This window comes from Erpetoichthys calabaricus, chromosome 3, assembly GCF_900747795.2.
Source record: "Erpetoichthys calabaricus chromosome 3, fErpCal1.3, whole genome shotgun sequence".
Classification (NCBI taxonomy): Eukaryota; Metazoa; Chordata; class Cladistia; order Polypteriformes; family Polypteridae; genus Erpetoichthys; species Erpetoichthys calabaricus.
Window position 1 is genome coordinate 277622380 of NC_041396.2, and position 25227 is coordinate 277647606.

The 25227-nt window shown below is 40.2% G+C and overlaps 1 protein-coding gene and 1 long non-coding RNA gene across 4 annotated transcripts in view; both read right to left on the bottom strand.

The window, feature by feature from the left end:
* The window catches only part of gps2 (G protein pathway suppressor 2), a 40884-nt gene extending 30180 nt beyond the window's left edge, over positions 1-10704 (bottom strand). For 2 of the 3 annotated variants that reach the window (XM_028798395.2, XM_028798393.2), the window contains exon 1: positions 10474-10674. The gene's annotated coding sequence lies outside the window, so the exon portion shown is untranslated. Of the gene's footprint in view, positions 1-10473 lie in introns of all 3 variants that reach the window. The other variant, XM_028798394.2, reaches the window with a different exon arrangement.
* Positions 10705-24393: 13689 nt separating this feature from the next.
* On the bottom strand, positions 24394-24965 carry LOC127527163 (uncharacterized). The gene is made up of 3 exons (XR_007934463.1): positions 24815-24965; positions 24618-24738; positions 24394-24506 (listed from the first exon to the last, which is right to left on the bottom strand). It is a non-coding gene; the product is annotated as an uncharacterized LOC127527163 (long non-coding RNA).
* Between the last annotated feature and the right edge of the window lie 262 nt (positions 24966-25227).

The following is a 25227-nucleotide window of genomic DNA, read 5'->3' on the forward strand; positions in this document are numbered from 1 at the left end:
ATTCTCGTTATTCAAAGTGGAAACCCACAACGAAAGACGAGATGAAGCGCGCTGTGGCATTACAAATAGAGATGGGACAGAACTGGTGAGATAACTTCAGGGAGCATTGGTCCAAACGTGTTTTGTCCCCTGGTGGCTTAGGTACGTGCTTCTGCAAAGTTTTATTCACTTCTGTAATAAACAGAAGCAAATCCCATGGGGTGAGCCAGGCTATAATGCCATACATAAAGTTCATAAAGTTTCAGAAGATGAAAAGAGGTGACAATACGGTTTTTCATGCAGGCAGAAAACTTGGTGGCAGTGGCATGGCACGATGGCAAATGGGTGACTTGTCTCTCTACAGTACACACTAACAATATATGTTAGAAAATGCAGCAACAGACAATTGAAAAATAGGCATCAAAACAACACATAGAGAATTCAGGCTCATACAACATGCAAGACAGTAACATTTGTCAAAAGTAAATATTTTTTGTTGATTTGATATGTTAAACAATTGCTTTGTGTTCTTTTTTAAAAAATGTTAGTTTTTGGAAAAATATTCAGCCCTGGGAGAAAAGAAACAAAAAAAAAATTAGCCCTAAAAGAGTTAATAGCTCATATCTTAAGCATGAAGAAAGACATTTTTTTTTTAAGGATTGTAACATTTTGTGAACTTCCTATACATTTTGGTCTAAGTTAACGTGAGGATACATGGAGTAGACGTAAAAATGGGCTCTACAAATGTGCTAAAATTTTTTCATAGACCCATGTAATATTACTAATTCCTTAAACCACATAAAATTGGCACCAAGGTAAATCTTGTCACTCTCTATCCTTCCAGATTACCATAAAAACTGTACTTTTCTGTTCTAAGGAATGGTACAAGACAAGGATGTCCTCTTTCTCCTAATCTTTTGGTATCACAATTGTACCACTCACCATTAGTTAGTGTTCCCTCTATGAACTACTTATTATTTCTGAGACAGAACAATTACTTTTGGGAACACTAGAGAGCACAGACAAAAATGTGTAGATTATTTTCAGTGGACGCTAGTAATCATCAATTTAAGTGTCAACAGCTTCCTTTCACTGTACAGTGAAACCTTGGACCGCGAGTAACTTGGTTTGCGAGTGTTTTGCAAGACGAGCTAAAATTTTTAACAAATTTTAACTTGATAAACGAGTGAGGTCTTGCAATACGAATAGTACGTATACGCTTTGTCCACCAAACGTCACGTGGAGATTGTGGGTAATCATCTCCCATTAGCGTGCCTCACTCATATAGTCAAAATCCGTATGAGCGTATACTGTTTACTATAGCATGGTGACCACATGTATGTGTGCTGTAATGTGCGAGTCCCTGTCATGCACCCCAAAACACAAGGCTAAGTCTCAGTATTTTAGCAAAACCAGCTTTATTCAGTGTGAAACGGGAACAGCACGGTTATTTATTATAGTGGGATCTACCACTCTCCTATACAGAGACACAGCAGTCAGGCAGGGTCGTGACCAGGATAGTGGCTAAGTAATGCTGTGCTCTTGCATTTATAATGTTTCTTGCATCACCCATCGATGGCAGGCTCTTATAGCTTGACCACAATCTTTTCTGATTCTCTTTTACGGCAAACTGCTACAGCTCTGGAAGCCTGCGGTTGCTTCCTTCAGGACGCTCTTCCACATGTTGTCCCACTGGGGGGGAATCCCAAAAGAGTTTAGAAACCATACAGTGCGAAAAGCATTTTTTTTATTTTGTGTCCAAGTGTAGTGACTCTTCAGGAAAAAGCAACTGTCATTGGATAGGTTTCCTTGTTAAAGTCACAAAAAAAAGAAGATGATTCCTGTGAGCCAACAGATAGCGGGGATTCCGTTAGTTAGAGGGAAGATTTTGTATTAATCATTTTTATATAAATATTTGTGGGTTGTGAAATGAATTATCTGAGTTTCCATTATTTCTTATAGGAAATTCACTTTGATATACAAGTGCTTTGGATTACAAACACGTTTCCGGAACTAATTATAATCACAAATTGAGGTTCCACTGTAACATAGAAATATTTAGGAATTGAAATTTTGCAAAGCTTTAAAAACTTGTTCATGCAAAATCAAATTCCCTTAATGAGGAGGACCTTTCTAAATGATCCAGTTAAGTGCTCTCATTGTTTGGAACAATAAAAACAGGTCAAATTAAGATTTTCTGAAAACATTCTCGCTCTGGGAATCAATACATATGTTTCTCCAACAATTTGTACAAAGGCATACTATGATTTATATAGAATAAAAAACATCTCCACCTGAGGAAATTTTGTTCATTCTGATATAGCTAAATCTCCTTAAAAATTTGGTTCAGCACTGGACTAAAGAGGCAAAGGGAAAAAAATGCAGGATTCTTTTGGGTCTGTAAATTTGGACATTTTTAGAAATTCATCAGCAAATTTGGATGTACATGTAACTGCCGTAACCAGATAAATTAAAAATGTGTGGACAACTGTGTACCAACAAAGGCAATCAATATAATTCTTTGTAAAGAAAACTTGATCATCAGTGAATTTCAATATTTATGAAGAGCTTGTATAGGTTTATTTCAGGTTGATGATATGAAAACATGCAAGAAAGAAATATACAGTGCCCTACATTACATAAAGAATATAAGTTTGAAGACAATTGGCTTCACAGGTGTTTGTGATTACTCAGGTGTGTTTCATTAGTGTAGGCATAAGATACCTAGGCTTGCTTCTACCTACAGACTACCTTTAGAGTCCATGGTTGCCATTGTTCAACACGAGGACATGAGCTCTGCCAAGGAAAAGTCAAAGAAGCCATTATGGGGCTGAAAAAATAAAACTATTAAAAACATCAGTGAAACCTTATAAATTATCTAAATCAACTCTGAATTATTATTCGAAGAAAGAACACACTGCAGAACTCAGTAATCACAAAAGGACTGGTAGGCCAAGGAAGACCTCCTTATGATAAAAGAAGAATCCTGACAATGGTAAAGAAAAAGCCCCAAATGCCTGTCTGACAGATTAGAAACAGTCTTCAGGAGGCAGGTGTGTATGTGTCACAGACCAGTATCAGCAGATGACTTCATGAACAGAAATACAGAGGACACACTGCAAGATGCAAACACTAGTTAGCGACAAAAACAGGATGGCAAGATTATAGTTTGTGAAAAAGTACTTAAAAGAGCCTGCAGAGTTCTGTGAAAAGGTCTTATGGACAAAGATTAATATCTATCAGAGTGATGGTAAGAGCAAAGTGTGGAGACAAGAAAGGAACAGCCCAGGATCTAAAGCAGACCACCTCACCTATTAAACATGGTGGTGTGTGTGTGTGTTATGGCTTAGGCATGTAATGGCTGCCACAGTACTGGCACACCTCTCTTCATTTTTAATGTATGCAAATTCCCTTAAATGAAGGCCTGCAATGTGCACTTTAATCACATCTGATTTGCTTGATTTATATTTTTAAACTCTAGAACAGTAGGGTAAATCAAGGAAAAATGTGTCTTTATCCCAAACATTATGAAGGGAACTGTAGCAGCATTTGTAATGTTTAAACTAAAGCCTAATCCAGCTGCTTCCATGTTTTGTATACCAGAGGAACTTAATGCTTTCTATACCTTCTTTGATAAGATAACAGCAGCACGATTAATCTTTATCTCCTGAAAATCAATTTAATTTGCTATCATTCTTTTTAGAGCATATCTGCACATAGATAAAGTTAGTGTGCTTGCACAACTGCTTTGGTTGAGAGAACGCTGCCCATTAGTGGCCTGAGGTAAGAATAATAAAAAGGAATGAATCTAAAGGTAAATGTTATTTTAAAGTAAAATGTATCTTCTTAAGCTTAAACCTGCTTTGGTGTTGAACCAAACAATAACGAATGGCCATAAAACATAAAAAATGCTATTTGTAAATTGCTTGTATTTAACAATTTAATGACTTTTTTACCGTAGTACTACAGACACACTTAAAACACAATCATTTTGATGCTTTTGCTTCATTGATATCTACCCCTTCTTAGTCGTGTTGTTGGCCTCACTATTCACATTCACACCCCTTATATTTTTAAAATGTCTGAGAGTGTAATTTTGTTGCGATTAATTTAATAAGGGGATCCAATTTGCAGCCTCTATTTGCAATGAAGAGCTTCACCTTCACAAAATGTTCCAAGTCCTGAATTGATGCTGTGCCTTCTAGGTCTTTTTTGACCCGATTTTGATACCCCTTTTTCGATCAGATTAGATTAACTTTATTAATTCCATGGGGAAACTGCATACAGCAGCAGAAAGAAAAAACGAGAATACATATTCACAGGACAAGTAAAACAGCCTCTATTAAATTTATCAATCCATAAGTAAACAAAAATAATTTTTAAAAAAAATTTTAAAAAAAATGTATATTTTACAGATATTTCAAAATTTTACTTAGATGCCCCGGATGTCAGATTTTTCATCCTGAACCTATTTTATATTGTTGGATCAACACTGCTACAGATAAGTTAAGATGAGAAATGTTTTAGAATATGACATTTAGGGTATTTTAATGGGACGTAAGCAAGAAATACCCCAAATGGAGTTTGTGATGGAAAGAAAGAAAGATTTTAATTTTTACAGAAGCTCAACAAATATTGAAATATTGTGCGTTAAAATTGACCTGAACTACATGACGGCGCCGGCGTGAGTGGCAGCCTTTTCAGCAGCTCCGTGTATGACTGTATATGTATGTGTACTTTTCTACTTTTATTTTTCTATTTTTATTTATTGATCACTCCTACCACTTTATTTTATATGGATTCCTTCCCTGGACACACTTACTTTTACAACGTGGGCATGGATTTTAACACGCCGAGACTCGCCTATTCAAGTACTCAACTTCGGGCGCTGAGAACAAATGCCAGTGCCGGTGTGGTTCCATATTTACCCGACGAGGTAAGAAGGCGGTATCGTGGCAGCAGAGCCGGCACTAAGCTAAAAAAGAAGCGGCTTGCGAGAAAGTGGCGTTTCAAGCCTTCGGTGCCTTCTGTGATTCTGGGGAATGTAAACTCAATCTCAAATAAGATCGACGAACTGGCTGCGCTGGTGAAAAATGTCAGGACCTACAGAGAATGCAGTTTGTTGTGTTTCTGCGAAACGTGGCTAAATAACACCATTCCAGATGCCAACGTGGAGCTATCCGGGTTTAGCACAGTTAGAGCGGACAGAGATGCAAGTGCCTGTGGTAAGCACAAAGGAGGAGGACTCGCTCTCTATGTTAATACAAGGTGGTGTCACTCTGGACATGTTAACGTCAAAATCTCCACTTGCTGCAGGGATATCGAACTGTTGGCCGTAAGTTTACGTCCCTACTATTTGCCCAGAGAGTTTGGACATGTCATTGTTGTCATCGTGTATATTCCTCCTCGGGCAGACGTGGAGTCAGCGAGTGACATCATCCATTCCGCTGTTGCTAAGTTACAAACGCAGCACCCTGAGGCGCTTGTGCTAATCGCTGGAGACTTTAACCATGTGACGCTGGACAAAACATTGCCTGCATTTTCCCAGTATGTGGACTGTAACACCCGGGGAAATAAGACTATTGATTTACTGTATGCAAACGTTAAAGATGCATACAGTGTCACCCCGCTGCCTGCGCTTGGGAAAGGAGATCATAACCTGGTTCAGCTTCAGCCTCACTATAAACCAAAAGTTAGAGTCCTACCTACAACCACACGATCATTCAGGAAGTGGACCCCGGAGGCTGAGAATACTCTGAGAGAACTTTTTGGAACTACAGACTGGGATATCCTGCAGGGATCTCATAATGAGAACATTGAGGAAGTTGTTGACTGCACTACTGACTACATCAACTTCTGTATGGACATTGTAGTTCCAGTAAGAACAGTACGCTGCTATGCTAACAACAAGCCATGGATTACAAGTGACATCAAGGGCCTTTTGAATCAGAAGAAAAGGGCTTTTAAAGACGGTGATCAGCATGAGCTCAAGCGCGTGCAGAAGGAACTCCGAGTCCAACTCAGGGCGGCGAAGGAGCAGTACAGGAGAAAGCTGGAGCAGAAGTTGCAGAATAACAGCATGAAGGAAGTGTGGGATGGGATGAAGATCATCACTGGCTGCAGCTCGAAGCGGGGTACCACCATTGAGAGAGACGTGAAGAGAGCAAACCAAATGAACAACTTTTTTAACAGGTTTGACCACCCTAACCCACTCTCACTCTCACCTCGGAGTACTGCACCCTCCACACATCCTTCTGCTGATACCAGCATAGGAAAAACATCCCCACCCATAATAACAACAGCGCAAGTGAGCAGAGAGCTGATGAGACTTCGTGCCAGCAAAGCAGCGGGTCCAGATGGAGTATCGCCACGACTGCTGAAGGTCTGTGCATCGGAGCTGGGGGGTCCTCTACAGCGCATCTTCAACCTGAGCCTGGAACAGGGGAGAGTCCCGAGGCTTTGGAAAACATCTTGTATCACCCCAGTCCCAAAGGTATCACGTCCTAGTGAGCTGAATGACTTTCGGCCTGTTGCTCTGACATCACATGTGATGAAGACCATGGAGAGGCTGCTGCTTCACCACCTGAGGCCACAGGTTCAACACGCCCTTGACCCTCTGCAGTTTGCATATCAGGAGAAGGTGGGAGCGGAAGATGCCATCATCTATATGCTACACCGATCCCTCTCCCATTTGGACAGAGGCAGTGGTGCTGTAAGAATTATGTTTCTAGACTTCTCTAGCGCCTTCAACACAATCCAACCTCTGCTCCTTAGGGACAAGCTGACAGAGATGGGATTAGATTCATACCTAGTGGCATGGAGCGTGGACTATCTTAAAGACAGACCTCAGTATGTGCGTCTTGGGAACTGCACGTCTGACATTGTGGTCAGCAACACAGGAGCGCCACAAGGGACTGTACTTTCTCCGGTCCTGTTCAGCCTATATACATCGGACTTCCAATACAACTCAGAGTCCTGCCATGTGCAAAAGTTCGCTGATGAAACTGCTATCGTGGGCTGTATCAGGAATGGGCTGGAGGAGGAGTATAGGGACCTAATCAATGACTTTGTTAAATGGTCCGACTCAAACCACCTACACCTGAACACCAGCAAAACCAAGGAGCTGGTGGTGGATTTTAGGAGGCCCAGACCCCTCATAGACCCAGTGATCATCAAAGGTGACTGTGTGCAGATGGTGCAGACCTATAAATATCTGGGAGTGCAGCTGGATGATAAATTAGACTGGACTGCCAATACTGATGCGCTGTGCAAGAAAGGACAAAGCCGGTTATACTTCCTTAGAAGGCTGGCTTCCTTCAACATCTGCAATAAGATGCTGCAGATGTTCTATCAAACAGTTGTGGCGAGCGCCCTCTTCTACGCAGTGGTGTGCTGGGGAGGCAGCATTAAGAGGAAAGACGCCTCACGCCTGGACAAACTGGTGAGGAAGGCAGGCTCTATTGTTGGCATAGAGCTGGACAGTTTAACATCTGTGGCAGAGCGAAGGGCGCTCAGCAGGCTCCTATCAATTATGGAGAATCCACTGCATCCACTAAATAATGTCATCTCCAGACAGAAGAGCAGCTTCAGCGACAGACTGCTGTCACTGTCCTGCTCCACTGACAGACTGAGGAGATCGTTCCTCCCCCAAACTATGCGACTCTTTAATTCCACCAGGGGGGGTAAACGTTAACATTTAACATTATACAAAGTTATTGTCTGTTTTTTTTTTTTCACCTGTATTATTATCATTCTTTAATTTAATATTATTTATTGTATCAGTATGCTGCTGCTGAAGAATGTGAATTTCCCATTGGGATTAATAAAGTATCTATCTATCTATCTATCTATCTATCTATGACGGTGTTCAAAATGTGTGGCATCTGTACAAAACTGTGACATCTGGAAACTTTTTTGCTCTTTGTCTTGGGCACCTCAAGTCTTTCCATTTCTGAGCTGAAAAGATGGCATCTATGTGGTTTTACGGGTTGTGTATTACCTATCTTAAATGTTGTAGAAAATCCATCAATGGTGACCCGAAGCACACTGTAGTGTTCAAAATAGTAAAGCAGTAGTAAAAAAAATGTGACATTCTACATAAGGGGGAAAAAAACAATAAAGTGAAAAACACTGCTGCTCCACTTTCTTCTCTTCAGCACTTTACCTCTTTTCTTTCTTGGATACAGTTCCCACTTTTATATTTAAATCTGGGATTTGAATTTCTGATGTTTTAAGGAAAAACTATCAGAATTAAAAATAAAATTTAGATGTTTGTGTATGTACATTTCTGGCTGACATGCCTCATAGTTTTTTAGTATTTGACATTGTGTTTCTGTATCTCTTTAAAAAAAACAACTTAGAGAGAGAGAGAGAGAGAAAGGGTAAATTGTACTTTGAGACCTCTCACCTGTATACTCTGCACTTGTTTCACTAACAGTTTACCTTTACCTTTCTGTCTCATGCTTTTGTTTAGTGTGGTTTTCACAAGTGTGCACAAAACAATGAAACATCTTTACTCATGGGGGGCAGCTTTAGACTTTATCCTGAACTACTTAAGTTTTTTCTCCACGTTGAATACAAGCCAGACTTCAAATGACATGATCATATGTCTTTAAAGCATTAGCTATGTAAAAGAAAACGTGCCAATGTCAAATGTTGCATTACAATCCTTTACTTATCTAACAGGACCAAGGTCCCAATACCACTCTACTGAAAACTTACTAATGCAACTCAGATACAAAATAAATTAGATGGCATTTTCTTCCCTGAAGCAGTATGCAGAGAAGTGCAATTAAAAAGGCAAATAAAATGTGTAATTAAAAAGGCAAATAACTGTCATTACAGCGTTTTGTAATATTTTAATTACAAGAGAAACAAAATGATGCTGAAGCTCTGTAATGTGTCAATGTGTCCATATCCTAAGTGCAATTCGGATTGTATGCTTACAGGTCCGAAGCAAGTGCATTATATTTAGACCGTTACTTGGAAAGGCCAAATTTTAGATTAGAGACACTCCTTTTCCAGTTTACAATTTTTGTGTCATCAGTAAAGCTTTTTTTTTTTTTTTTGACTAACAGTGAATCATATACACTTGGTCACCTGAATACTGTATAGTAAGAATAACATTAAAAACTTAAACCAACAACCACTTCTGCTCACTAAGGGTTGTGAAAATCCAGGAGGACCTACCGAAGACATTTTAAAAATTCCTTTAGCTGACAACCATTAGCAATGAGGCAGTGTGGTCTACATGAATAGTCTTAAAATAAACTAATAATATGTATTTAACATGGGCATTTTCCGCACAACATACTGCGCGTCTTGTTAAAAATGCATGTCAGTCATGCAAAACAAACCTGGGGGGCTGAGCCTTCGTTAAACACACCCTTCATTAACTCAAGAATAGGCGCCTTCACGTGCTAATCTGTAGCAAATGTAACTTTGTGACGCTCATTATCTTGTCTGTCTATGTTGTATTCGTTTTTATTCAATGTGCTATTTTATTTTACTGTAATTATTAAATACACATTTATTATTATGATTTACTGTATTACCTGGCGCGACTTACAACATTTGAGATACAATTGGTTGCATTCGTTTTGTTTTTCCAAATGGAGAACGCTAAGGAGAAGAGACTTGTCATGGTCACACAGCGCCAACTGCGGAATTTGAACCCTCAGCCTCAGGGTTTGAAGTCCGAAGCCTTAACCACTAACACTACACCACACCACACTGTACGCTACACCGCCTGCACTCGATTATGAATTGTAATCCCAATTCTATTTAAAGCGTCTTGCAGTCAGCTGCATGAAACTAAGACTTGACTTTAGTTGTACTGTAAGGTTTAGAGTTGACGCCCATATCATACTTCTGAACACTTCAGTTCGCTTGCTTAGCGCGTAACTAAACATTAAAAAAACGACAGCGCTACTTGAACACCACGATTCGGTAACGTGTTATGCCGCTGACGGCTATTATTTGAACGATCTTACTACATTCGTGTATATTTATTTAGAAAGACGTTATAAAAAAAATTCTACTACAAAAAAATCTGCTGCATAAACGAAGTACCACAACTGTAGAGAAGAAAACTACGCCTGCGGTCGGCTTTGAAAACAGCAGTGTGAAGGCAGCACGTTTTAAACTGAGCGTGCATTCTAAGATGCTTTTTAAATAAGAAAAGAAAAGGGTAGTGAACGAAAGGTGTACTTTTACATTCAATAGAAGAAATCTGCCATTTACCCTGGACTTCATGATCAGTTAAATCAGTTCATTTTTACAGCGAGATCGCATCTATGTGGTCTTTCATCAAGTAAAATTTAATCCAAAGAAATCTCCCTCCAATTCTCTTCGCACCTTGGAAATATGCTGTGGACGCAGTAATATGCACCAATACACCCCTCCGCTTTCTTCATCCGGCCGTTGGTGTCGATCGGCGCTGATGGCCTGCTGTATGTGAGATGTTTTGTTTATAATCAGAAGCACTGCACTCACCTGCTTTCTACTGGATCTGAAGCCGTTCGTTTTCACTTTGAGAGTTGTCTCACTCGCGGTTACACTAGACGCCTTCAAAAGCAGCAACCGTACTTTTCTGACGTTTTTCTGTCCTTTTAATCAAATGCTACTATCGTTCACTTTTGCGACTTACTTTTTAAAACAGCGCACTTCCGGTGGTACTGTTTCTCCGTGTGACAGGGACTCGTGCATGTGACCATTCTTTTCCGGGGTTACTAGCGTTACGAGACCGCTGCATGCCGGAATTTGTAGTTCCTAGAATTATTTTTTTTTTGTTTGAAATTATAAGAACAAGATACTGGTGGCATTCCACACAGCGAACCTCGTTTAATTCGACAAACCGGGATTATTTCAGTTCTGCAAAAGAAGATAAGGGGAAATCGAGCTCAGTAACACAGGCCGTACTAGACTAAACAGCAAAGATGGAGTTAGTGTAACGTTGTGGTTTGAAAATTCCACCAAGGGAGTCAGGCGGTATGCACCTACACTATTCTCTGGAATTCATGAAATTCCCGTTCTGAAAGAAAATCTTATGGGATGGTTTAAACTTTTCTTTTTAATATTATATCTCATGAGTTACGTTTTTAGTTATCCCAAGTTGTTTTAGTTATTCTGATATACACTCACTGAGCAAAAAAATAGGAACACCAGTACACCTGCTGAGTAATTATCTAATCAGCTAGTCATGTGGCAGCAGTGCAGTGTGTAAAATCATGCAGATGCAGGTCAGGAGCTTCAGTTAATGTTCACTACAAATACTAGAATGGAGAAAAAATGTGATCTCAGTGATTTCAACCATGTCATGAATGTTGGTATGACTGAATATTTCTGTAACTGTTGATCTCCTGCAATTTTCACACACAACTGTCTAGAGTTTACTCGAAATGTGGAAAAAAAACAAAAAAACACCTTGTGACCATTCTTTTTGCAGAAGGAAAGACTTTGTCAAAAAGAGAGGACGCAGGAGAACAGCCAGACTAGTTCGAACTGACAGAAAGGCTACAGTAACTCAAATAACTGCTCTATACAACCTTGAGGCGGATGGGCTACAACATCAGTATACCATGTTGGGTTCCATTCCTGTTAGCCAAGAACAGAAAGTGGAGGCTGCAGTAGGTACAAACTCACAAAAATAGTTGAAGACTGGAAAAAAACTTGCCTGCTCGTGTTTTTCATGAGCATTCTAACATTCTAAAAACATAGTGGAGCCAGCCCATTCCTTTACACCCTCTTCACTCATGACTGCATCCCTTTATATGACTCCAACTCCATCATAAAGTTTGTAGACGATGCCACGATAATAGGACTGATCAATGACAATGACGAGCCACCCTACAGAGAGTGGCTTCAGCACCTGGCAACATGATGTGCTGACAATAACCTCACCCTCACCACCAATAAGACTACAACAACAACAACATATAATTATATAGCACATTTTCATACAAATAATGTAGCTCAAAGTGCTTTACATGATGAAGAAAGAGAAACAAAGACAAAATAAGAATTAAAATAAGAGAACACTAATTAACATAGAATAAAAGTAAGGTCCAATGGCCAGGGAGAACAGAAAAAACAAAAAAACTCCAGACGGCTGGAAAAAAAATAAAATCTTCAGGGGTTCCAGGCCATGAGACCGCCCAGCCCCCTCTAGGCATTCTACCTAACATAAATGACATCAATCAGTCCTCATTGTATTCAGGGTTCTCATGGAAGGACTTGATGATGACGGTCACTTGACTTCTGGTCTTTAATCCATCAGTGTAGGGACATCACGGTGCTTTGATTAGGTGGTGGTGGTGCACATCGCCACCACAGAAAACCAGAAAAAGAGCAGAAGAGAGAGTAGTGGTTAGTACGGATTTTGGAGCCACCATGAATAATAATAATAATTAATTGAATATACAGAGCATCAGGATTAAACTAAAATGAAGCTATGAGAAAGCCATGTTAAAGTAATGTGTTTTCAGCAGTGTTTTAAAGTGCTCCACTGTATTAGCCTGGTGAATTTCTATCAGTAAGCTATTCCAGATTTTAGGTGCATAACAGCAGAAGGCCGCCTCACCACTTCTTTTAAGGTTAGCTCTTGGAATTTTAAGCAGACACTCATTTGAAGATCTAAGGTTACAATTTGGAGTGTAAGGTGTCAGACATTCCGAAATATAAGATGGAGCAAGATTATTTAAGGCTTTATAAACCATAAGCAGTATTTTAAAGTCAATTCTGAATGACACAGGTAACCAATGTAGTGACATCAAAACTGGAGAAATGTGTTTGGATTTTCTTTTCCTAGTTAAGATTCTAGCAGCTGCATTCTGCACTCGTTGCAATCAATTTATGTCTTTTTTGGGTGGTTCTGAGAGGAGTGCGTTACAGTAATCCAGTCGACTGAAAACAAAAGCGTGAATTAATTTCTCAGCATCTTTCAATGATATAAGAGGTCTAACTTTTGCTATATTTCTTAAGTGAAAAAATGCTGTCCTAGTGATCTGATTAATATGTGATTTAAAATTGAGGTCACAGTCAACAGTTACCCCTAAATTCTTTACCTCCGTCTTGACTTTTAATCCTAATGCATCAAGTTTATTTCTAATAACCTCATTATATCCATTATTGCCAATCACTAAAATTTCAGTTTTCTCTTTATTTAGTTTGAGAAAATTACTACTCATCCATTCAGAAACACAAGTAAGACATTGGGTAAGTGAGCCAAGAGAGTCGGGGTCGTCAGGCGCTATTGATAATTACAGTTGGGTGTCATCAGCATAGCTGTTGTAGCTCACGTTATGCCCCGAGATAATCTGACCTAATGGAAGCATGTAAATCGAAAAGAGCAGCAGACCCAGGATAGAGCCTTGTGGAACACCATATAGGATATCATGTGTCTTTGAGTTGTAATTACCACAACTAACAAGGAATTTTCTACCTGCCAGATAGGATTCAAACCAATTTAAGACACTGCCAGAGAGGCCCACACATTGACTAAGGCGATTTCTGAGAATATTGTGATCAATGGTATCAAATGCGGCACTCAGGTCTAAGAGGATGAGAATAGATAAATGGCCTCTGTCTGCATTTACTCGCAAGTCATTTACTACTTTAACAAGTGCAGTTTCTGTACTGTGATTTGTTCTGAAACGTGACTGACACTTATCAAGAATAGCAGGTTTATTGAGGTGGTCATTTAGCTGCATAATGACTGCCTTCTCTAGAATTTTACTTAATAAAGGCAAGTTAGAGATAGGTCTAAAATTTTCAAAAGCAGAGGAGTCAAGATTATTTTTCTTGAGTAGGTGTTTAACTGCAGCAGTCTTAAGACAGTCTGGGAAGACCCCCGTATTGGGTATTGGGTCTAGGACGCAGGTGGAGGGTCTCAGTTGAGAAATTATTTTATATAAATCAGGTAAATCTATCCTCGTTAAAGAATTTAATTTGTTTATAATGGAGTACTGGGGTTTAGGAGGATCAGTGTTGGGGAGATGTACTATATTGTTTCTAATATCATTAATTTTTTGATTAAAAAATACAGCAATAGCCTCACAAGTTTCACAGGAAGTATTTTGGAGGCATTCCATTGAGTGACCTGGGTTTAGCAGACAATCAATCGTAAAGAATAAGACTCTGGGATTACTAGTATTGTTATTTATAATTCTAGAGAAATAGCAGCGTCTCTCAAGACAGACTATGTTGTTGTATTCTGTTATTTTAACCTTCAATATCTCATAGTGGATAGTTGGTTTAGTTTTTCTCCATTTATGCTCAGCTCTCCGGCATGTTCTCTTTAAATCAGATACTCTTTGGGTCTTCCATGGTATAACAATGCTAGAAGATTTTGTAACTGTCTTTTCAGGTGCGGCTGTCAGCAGCAGCTCTCACCTTAGTATTAAAATTTTCCACCTTACTATTTACATTATCCTCGCTTTTGTAGTTAGCACTACAAATGGACTGGTTGCTTAGAATGTTTGTAAATTTTGAAGCTGCTGATGAATCAAAGAAACATTTTTAAACAATATGCTTCTTGTGAATATTTTCGATCATTATTTCTATATTAAATAGTAAAAGAAAATGGTCTGATAGACCAATATCAATGATCTGCTTCACATCAACTTTTAGTCCTTTAGTAATTACTAAGTCTAACGTATGACCTGCTTTGTGTGTAGGCTGACTAATGTGCTGTCTCAAATCAAATGAGTCCAGGAGGTTCATAAATTCTTTTACTTTTGGGTCACACTGATTATCGATATGAAAGTTAAAGTCACCAACTATTAGGAGTGCGTCATAGTTCGTAATTATAATTGATACCAAGTCTGAGAATTCCTCAAAGAAAGACGTGTTGTATTTAGGAGGTCTATACATGGATAATACTAGAAACTGAGAAACTTCATGAATAACAGCAGCAAGATACTCAAAGGACTTGAATTTGCCAAAACGGACATCTTTACACTTTAACCGGCTCAAGTAAACGTTTTCTAAACCGCCGCCTTTCTTACCTTGGCGATCCGCATGACCAAAGCTGTAATTCGGAGGTGCAGATTCGATTAAAACAGCGGCGCCATCAGAGCTAAACCACGTTTCATTTAATGCAATAAAATCAATTTTCCTATCACTAATAAGATCGTTGATGGAAAACGTCTTGATGGTTAATGCTCTAAAGAGTTAATTGTAGACTACCAGAAAACTAAAAGTAGCAGACACACTCACTTCTATATACAGTAAATAGGGCTTAGGTAAAGTGTGTTTCCAGGTTCAAATTCCTAGGTGTCCACATCTCTGAGGACTTTTCTTGGACAATAAACATTTCCAGTCTGGTTTAAAAAGAGCAACAATGACTTTACTTTCTGAGGAGGCTAAAGAAAGTCTCTCTGTCTCCTCAGATTCTGTTGAACTTTAACTATTGCACTGTCGAGAGCGTATTGACAAACTTCATTATGTGGTGGTATGGCAACTGCTCTGTAGCTGACAAGAAGGCCCTGCAGTGGATGGTGAAAACCCCCCAGCACATCATTGGCATCCCATTGCTAACTATTGCTGACCTGCAGCATTTGCCGTATCTGTGGTGGGATCGCAGTATCATCAACGATGTCTCACACGCAAATTATGGACTGTTTACAATCCTCCCATCTGAGAAGTGCTACAGGGGCTTCGGTCCCATACCAGCAGGCTCAGGAACAGTTTCTTTCATAACACCATCACCATTCTGAACTCTCAACCCTTACCACTCAATAGCTGACCTTTATAATAATAACAATAACTTCTGACTGTACTCTGTATATTTTCACGTTTACATTTATCTATTCTCTATATAAAATATTTCATATATCTATATTTATTCATACCATGTATTTGTACTACTGATCAGTATTCATATCTATATAGTCTTCCTTGTATATACTACTACCTGTAAATTCAAATATCACATACTGTATATATACTAGCTGCTTGTGCTTTTCAGGACAAAAAAAAAACCTGAAGACTCCTTAGCAGTTTTTCTATATTCGTGAACTTGAAGAGGTGTAAGCTAACTCATAAGAATTACCCAGGGAAGACGATGTAGACCCAACTGTGCTTGGTACCCCACTGGCTTTCATAAAAAGATACTGGTGATACCACATCTTAACCGTACCGCTGGCATATGAGTCTTATTAATCTTTGTCTCAAGAAAATACCTTCAGACAGACAATGTCTTTAGTGAAAACTTCAAACTTTGCCCTCCATTGCTGAGGTGTTTCGCTTGCATGTTGTTGAGCCACGGCATTTGCTTCGTTTAGACCAGAGGTTCCCAAACTTTTTTGCCCCGTAGACCACTTACCAATTTTTTTGTTTTTCATAGACCCCCTGCCTGACTAATATTGAATTTTCCTAAACTTATTAACTTCAAATGTGTTTTTGGCAACTGACACAGTGCTGCTTACTTTCATAGGGTTTTTTGTAGAGTGGACAATTGTAAAAAAAGAAAAACATGTGCAATTTTTATTCATACCTTTATTGAAAAGACACAAAATGCAAGTAAATATTTGGATTTGGAACGAAACAAATCAGAACCTAGTAAAATTCTTACATGTTGTGTCCGCTCACGTGGACCACCATTTACATCTCGTGCACCCCCAATTTTTTTTCTCACTGACATAGACCCCCTGCAAGTCAAAATCGACCCCTGGGGGTCCGTATAGACCACTTTGGGAAACAGTGGTTTAGACGTTGTGTCTTTTCATCTATGTCATTATCATGATGCCGTTGCTGCACACAGGTCTTGCATAGTGAGAAGTGAGGTGCATGCAATCAGGCGCCATCTAGTGGCTGTGGTTGAGCGTGCGCAGAGTAGACTGCTCCATACACACAGGTCATTCTTTTATACTGTATATGTTTAATATTCTCAACTGTATGCTGCCTTATTGCACCTCACTGTTTATTGCACTTTAATGTACTATTTGCGCCCACTGTCTATTGTACCTTTCTCTACTATTTGCACTTTCTGGTTAGACGCTAAACTGAATTTTGTTGTACCTGTACAATGACAATAAAGTTGAATCTAATCCAGTGTAAGAAGGCTAACAGAATGTTAGGTTATATAGCGCCCTGATGGGTGGAGTACAAGCCCAAGGAGGTTATGCTCAAGCTTTATAATGCTTCATGTCATCTTAAACTGGTTTCATGGACATGACTGACTTTAGTGTTCTTCAGTGGCCTTCTATCTATACTTTAAGACCCTTTAGGATTAACTATTACCTTGAAAATGTTATGAAAGTGAGAGCTTACTTACTACTTAAAGCTTTTAGACTACCAGCACAACGATTAGAAACAATGTGCATTGTCATTTCTGATATCTACAGTATATACAATATGTTATGATAGTATGTTTGTAGATCTATTGTCTGATAATAAAGAACGACATATTTCTGGAATATAACAATGTGTAAATTAAACAGATTCCATGGCACACCTCAGTAATTAATTGCTTGCAGCCTCTTTCATTTTCTTACGGTAATCCATATTGTTGTCCTTTCCCTAGTGAGTCATTAAAAAGGCAAAATTATTTATAATGAAGTATCTGCCAATAAAACAGAAACACTCATTATAGAAATTGGCTGTTATAGTCTGGTACTCATTCTGATGATCTGCATCCAGATGTCTGTGGTTATGCAGTGGATTTGCTTTCAATTAACCTGTTGGATCCCTCAATGATGTCTTCATTCCTTTAACTTTCATTGGATGAGGGTTGTATTATACTTTGTATTATACTTTGACAATGTCTATACTTCCCTCATGATTGTCTATATGAACATAAAAATCTAACAAGTGAGCAGAGACCATTTGGTTCAACAGGCTTGTTTGTTTATCTAATAGCTAAGCTGTCGCAATATCTCATCCACATTCTTCTTAAAGGCCGTCCAGGTTTCTACTTCAGCTATGTCTCTCGGATTCCCCCAGCTATCTGCATAAAGAAGTACTTCTTGGCTTCACTCCTAAATATACTTACCCTTAATTTTCACTGATGTCCTTGAGTTATGTGATTCACCCTTAAACTGTCTACTTTATGAGTGCATTTTAGGATTTTGAAGAGCTGGATGAGATTCCCATGCTGTCTCCTCTGCTTGAGACTAAACAGGTTTAATTCTCTGAGTCTGTCACAGTAGGACATGTCCTGAAGTCCTGGGATGCTCCTTTTTGCTCTCCGCACAGCTGCAATGTCGTTCTTGTAGAGTGGTTACCAGAACTGCACATAACAGTCCAGATGTGGTCTTACTAAAGCTTTACATAATTTGAGCAGAACATTCCTTTATTTATATTCAAGAGTTAATCCATATTACTAACCGAGAATGGTAAACCGGATGGCATGGACACAGGTACACGGCCATGGGCCCATGAGACATACTGCGCAGGCGCGTACAGCGCGCATCTCATAAACCGCACGCGAAGTTGTATCCACCGCGCACGAAGGAGTCACGGCCCAAAAGTGAAAGAGCTCAACTGACGTGAATGAGAAATGAAGCAACAACGCGCCCATGGCTAACGACTACCGACAGCCACACAAAAAAGAGGACTCTGCGCTGCAGCCCAGATTCAAACGGAAGAGGCTATGGAGGCCCCACGGGTCCATAAAGTACGGAAGGCGCAGGCGTCAGCGCCATATTGTGAGTGGCACTACTGCGGAGTGAAGGCACAGGTGTCACCGCCATATTGTGAGTGGCACTACTGCGGAGCGAAGTTAGGAATAATGTGCTGCTTGGGTCGACTAATGTATTTCAGGATACCCAACGCCGGGGGTAGGCGAGCAAAGCGAGCAGGGGGCGGAGCCCCCTTGTATGATATAACCTAACCTTTTTTTTGCCCTCTAAACTGATTCTGCACATTGCTTAGATGATGAAAATGTGTCAACATAAAACCCTAAATCCTTTGCAGAGGTCACCTCCTGCAGGACTGTGTCTCCCATCGTCTAATAATAATTGATGTTCCTTTTTGCACACATGTAGCACTTTGCACTTTTCTATATTAGACTGCATTTTCCAGATCTTCCTGAATTGTTTTTGCTGCCACCTCAGTATCTGCTATCCTTCCAAGTTTGGCATCATCTACACATTTCACAAGTTTACCAACTACATCAGAATCAATGTCATTAATATAATTTTTGAAGAAGCAATGGTCCCAGTACAGACCCCCTGGGAGATTCAGCTGATGACCTCTCCCCATGTGAAGTCAAGTCAAATTTACAGTATGTATATACTTTATTTATTCACAAGAGAAGTTAAAACTTTACAGAAGCTCAAGAAAAATAAAAACAAACACACATAAGAACTTCTGGCTTGAATAAGGCAGCTGCTGGTGTTGTCAATGACAAAGCTTGTAGGTGAAAGTTGCGGTCAAATCTGCTCAGTTTTGCTGATGGTTTACTTTATAAGTACTGACATTCAAACAGAATAAAACCAGCTTGTTGTGTCCACAAATCCAACATGCTAATTCAAGTTTGTTCATTCTGGTGTCCCCTGGTTAAGTTAACAACATTCATGGGTCAGAATGATTCATTCATTTATTTATTCTAAAATTAGTACAAAGTGAATGATTCAGTTCTGTTCCTGAGTTAATAAACACTAATCAGAGTGATGTAGCATATTTACCTGGAAAGTAAAATGGACAAATTAAGTCAGTATTTAACTGTGATAAAAATGTGTTATCCAGGTTTTTAAAGGCATGGTTTTAATTGGAATGGGCTTGTTTTTTACCCTTATTAATTCAGTCATTTTCATTTCTTTATCTGTTCTTCTTCCTCTATCTTTTCCCACTTTTTTGTAGGTTCAATGTGCATGTTCATTGTTCTCAAAACAGCTGTGTCCTGCACCTACTTGCCAGTCAGGCCCTTTTTCTTCAAATCTTTTTACTTTATCCATCCACCTCCACTTTGACCTCCCTCCTTTTCTATATGGTACTTTTAAAACAACTAAAAATTGACCAAAGTGATTTACAGCAATAAGAAAAAAAAAAAAGTAAAAAGCACAACACATTAAAGGATAAAAAGGTAAAAGCAACATAGTGCTAAAAGCAATGCCTGAGCACTGACAGCCATAATGATAGAGATACGTTTAGAAAAGAAAAACAGTTAAAACTGCAAAGTTAAGCAACACAGTCAATGCAACATAAAACACATGAATAAAAGTTAACTGATTTAAATTAAATCAGTTGTGGGAACTGATGGTGAGAGGGGCAGGCTGTTCCTTAGCCGAGGACCCACTACCTTGATGACCTCACAGCTTCAAGTGTGTGTGTGTGTGGAACAGACAGCAATGACTGATTAGAGGATCTGATGGAGATGGGAAAAGGATACTGAAGTGCCGAATCTTGTGTCAGTCAGTCTGAAGCGTAGCGAGTCGAATTACTGTGTCGGAGCTCGAGTCAAAACACCGCTGCCACGTGACCCCATGATGTTTGAAGCTTCGAATGTCAACAGTGCTTCACAGCGCACTTCATTGGTTTGACAGCTTTGGTGCTAAATTAACAGGTAGACTATAATAAAACGCATCACTCTCATTCAACAATGTTGGGTTGTGAGGAGAGAGAGATTTGGTGACAGATGACTAACCTCAGAAAACGCCGTTCAAAAGTTAAATAGTATAGACGAGGACTTTAGCAGAATCAAATGAACACACTTTTCTGACCTTTTACTGCTGACATGAGGCTGAAACGGTGAGTGCTGCTTCACCTGCGCTTGAGAGCTTGCCTTAACCTCAGTTAATCACCAGATGTCGCTGTTCAGACTGGGGCTAAGGCTTCAAATCTTTTTCAGCACAAATAGAAAGCCTCAAAGCTTCATGAGGCTTCATTTTCCCATCACTAGGATCTGAACAACCTGGTGGATGGGAAGGGACAAGGAGGTCAGCAAGATTGGCTAGAGCAGACCCACATAAGGATTTGAACACAAACAATCTTTAAAGCCACCCCCTGCTTGACAGGAATCCAAGGAAGGTAGGCAAATGTGTGAAGTGCTGTAAAGTATTCACCTCTTATCTGCACACCGTCACCTGACCGTCAACCAACTTGAGATCCATGACAGATACATGCTTACAAAAGCCAACATTTTATGTCTTAAATTCACATATTGCCAGGTCAGCTTGCTGTAAATGCTGGACCACTTGTTTGTGGGTCCTTGGCAGCTAAGAGTAGCTCAGCTCCTGTCCCTACCACTGGTTAGCTGTATTGTGTTGCTAATCTCAATTGAAATGGTGGTCTCCAGTTATAATGGATTAGGAGGAAGACTCCTTTCCAATCTTGTCCAAAATAAATGCTATGGAACGGATTTTGAAATTTATACTCTAATCGTTGGAAAATAAGGCCCTGTGCTGTGTAATTAACAATCTACATTAATGACTTGCAGTATGTTCAGTGGGATTTTGTGTATATGCAGTCTTACAAATGCTGAATAACTAAACTGGGTAAAAAACAATTAGTTAGGCTCCTTTCAGTCCCCAAAAAAGCCTGTTGAATTCCTTATAAACTTTAATAAAATGTATTAAATACCAGAGAGGACAGAGGCGTCTGTGGCTTGGCCAGACTAAAGTGACTGCAGCATGGATTATTGCATAGATTGAAGATTTTTTTTTTTTTTTTAAATGTGACAAAAAAAGCAAAAGCACTCAGAGATTGAGATGGACAGTGTTACTAAAATTTGAGCATAGAGGGCCCCCTGCAATTTTGAAGACCATTAACTCCTGTAGATCAGCAGATGTTAAGCCCAATCATCACTAGGATATGGCAGGGGGAGCCCCGTCACATTGAGTCCAAGTGTTTGTAAATCATGGCCTCTCGACAGGGGTGGGGAATCCCCCAGGTTTCTGCTCTAGATGAGCATTTACAGGTCCTCATTCATACAGACAGTCCTGGATTCATAAATTCAGGAAAAGTCAAACTTACAGTAAGTCCTACTGTCTGCCACAGTACTTAGTAAAGCATTCCATACATTTAGCTTTTTAAAATAAAAAGCTAAGTTACTGTGCCCCCCTTATTTAAGCACCAGAGACCTACTGTACCAATATCCTTTAATGAAACAAATTCACTCCATTTGATTAATCTGTAGGGACTGAACTCCTCATACTAGATCAATAATTTTGCTTTTCTGCACTTAAGTGCAGCGGTCTTTTTGCATCTGGAGATCAAAGCTGCACACTATACTCCAGATGAGTTGGTGTTCAAGTTGGACTACAATTTCCCAATTTTATATTATAGCTCATGCAGACTAGATGACCTACCAGTACAGCAGCCAACTTGTTCACATCTAGAGGGGCAGTGACCAGTCCACTGCAACTCCAAGCTTTTTCCACCCGAAATGAACCTTGAAACCTTCCAGGACACAAACTGGTTAAAAATTACTGTTCTAAATCAAACACTAGTTATTTCCTCCACTAGTGTGGATTGAGATTATTCAGCAGGCTAAGTCTATGCAGTTAAAACCCTAGGCCATCAATACTGCGCTTAAAACCAAAGCAGAGTTGTGTTATCTAATAAACGGGTAATGGTGACACTCAACAAAAGGCCTCTTTCCGATAATGAATGGATGCCAAACTAACAGTTCCCCGAATGATTACGTTTCCACAATATGTGCAACCAAGTAGGATTTTAATCACTAATTTGATTACTCATATGGGGGGGGGGGATTGAGTAATATTTTCTGCAAGGCCCCCCCCCCGGTAATTTCAGGCTAAACCTAAAGCAGCAAAAAACCAAAGTAAAATGCAAATAAGCACTGGCACCAGCTGCTGCTCAGAGTTCTAAAGTTCAATATGCAAATTGTGAATGTCAGTAGGAGGGGCTCGATTTTCCACAATTTAGTCCTGGAGCTGTAGAGCCACTAACAGATAGTTGATTTGGTTTTGAAATTCATGTGAATTTTAATCTTTTCATCCCCATACTGCAAGCTTCACAGCAGAAGTCTACCAAAACCCAAAGACCACACAAATTGTAGGTCTGAAGAGCTCCAGAACTAACCTGTAGTGCTGTTGGCACGAGCAGTTCATGGATGGAGAAAGCCGAGAGTCTGACACCTGGGCCGCACCACCACCACTTTGTCAGTGGGCTGACCCCAGCAGAGCATCAGGCTCATGAAGCTGCTGACAAATGTAGTTGCCACTGACCGACTCCAAGTGAGCTATGAGAATGCAGGGCCGATGTTGTGAAGTGGCAGTGACTGGAGAGCCTCAAAGCCGAGATCTAGAATGATTTTGCAGTGCCAGTTCAGTAAAAACCAGCATGAAACCGCTACATTTGCATCTCCACTCTAGGAGGTTTGCCTGCTTGCCTACAGCAGGACTAGCTTTGAGCACATCTGCTGCACTGACCAGCACAATCACTTAACATCCCGGTTGTGTCACCTGCTGGGACAGCACCCCCAAACCCTGCTGATGTGCCCAACACTGGCTGCATGACCGAAGAGGGAGGGAAGACCACCCAGCAGTTGACGAGTTTGTGCACCATTGCAGGGATTGGGAAGTGGCCACTGGGGACAGTGACTGAAGGGAGGGCTATACAAACAGCACAAGACAAAATTACAACTAGGGATGTCACTAAGACTAGAGCTGGGGTTGAATTGTCACTAGCAAGACCACCTATGAAAACTACAGCTATGCAGTTACAGGATTTTCAAATTAGGGCCACAAAAGGCAAGCAGTCCTTTTATGATGGGAGGGAGGAGATTAACAGGTTTGTTACACTGTACTTTACCACCCCTACAAACCAATTAAAAGCAGAGCCAAATCACTTTTTCCTACAGAGTTTAATTAGAAATTTGAGGTTTCTGGTACAAAAGGAACAGAAGAAAAGCAGAACATGCCAGAGCCAATACAGCCAGCACCGAACCCAGGACCAGCATAAAGGAGCCTGTAAAAAGGAAAAGCAGTGAGCAGTACTACACAGGTGCAGGCCTTCAGCCCACTGAAGAGTAGCCCTTGATGGCAAGTTATATTGACCCAGAGAGGCGCTTCACACAGAACCATCTACTCCAGGTTTTTTTTGCTTTAGTTCAAATCAGAATAGTAATTTGCGCATCATGCCAAGTCCTTACCTGATGGACTCTCTTCTGTCACAGAGAGATGGTCAGACACTGCAGGTGGAGACTTCCCATTCAGGTGTAGGGGGCCCACTTCAAGGGTCTTCTCCCATTCAGCTGGCATGGCTTGAGCTAGCAAGACAGATTTGCTTTTAGATATATTTTACAATGAGCCTTCTGCAAAGGCCATTCGCACTAGGCACCTACCACTCCTCTTCTGCCTTGATTTGCCAATGTTCCATTGCCTTCTGCGGAGGCCAGTAGTGCAACCGGTATCGCAGCAGCTACATACCGGGTCACTGCCATCTACAGATGTCCACCTTTAGGAAAGCAGGTCTGTGAGAACCAGGTGCTGCTATGGTTTAAAATTAGTTAATCCAGCAGAAACTTACTGGCTCTGTCCAGTTACATAGGAGCAAGCCTTATTCAAGGAATCTATATTCTGGGAAGCTAAAGTCACCTTCAGACGACAGGTAATGAAGATCTGAGAACATACAAGAAACCAACCTTTATGTAGAAAAAGTTTCATCCATTTAAAAAACTACTGATGTAGAGATGTTCCCCATGTCACCACTGCTACATTGAGCCAACTCACCGAGCTTGTAGCTACACCATAGAACCTAAAGGCATCAAGTACAAACTGGAGGGTAGATGGAGCAACTCTGGGAGTTATGAACTGGGAATTGGAGTTGGTCACTTTGCTGTCAGTAAGACACCTGCAAAACAGGTATAAGATCAGATTTGCTCCAAGGTAGATGTTCCTCTTGCAAGCAGCAGTTTTAGATTCCTCACCCATGATTGCCAATGAAGGCATATGTTGGGGCAGAACCATTTGAAGCTGATGAAGCCACACAGTTGTCCACAAAGAGCCGCAGAGGCACATGGTTAGTGCTGTCAACCGATGCCTGAAGACTGATGAGGTCACCTAGATAGAAGGTGTTGGAAGAACCAGTCACCTGTAGAGATAGCATTACCTTAGACCATATTGTCAAAGGGGTTCAGCAGACATGGAATGCAATTCAGACCCCAAAAAATGGGATTTACATGCAACATGAATGCCTTACTGTTCATTATGATGAGAGAGAATCCCAGAATATCCTGAGCAGACATGGTGGAGGTATATGGGACCCAAGTAGGATTCAGTGCATTACTGCTGACATTGTGCTGCCTAGCAGGAAGAAAAAGCAGTTAGCAAGAGGCAGACC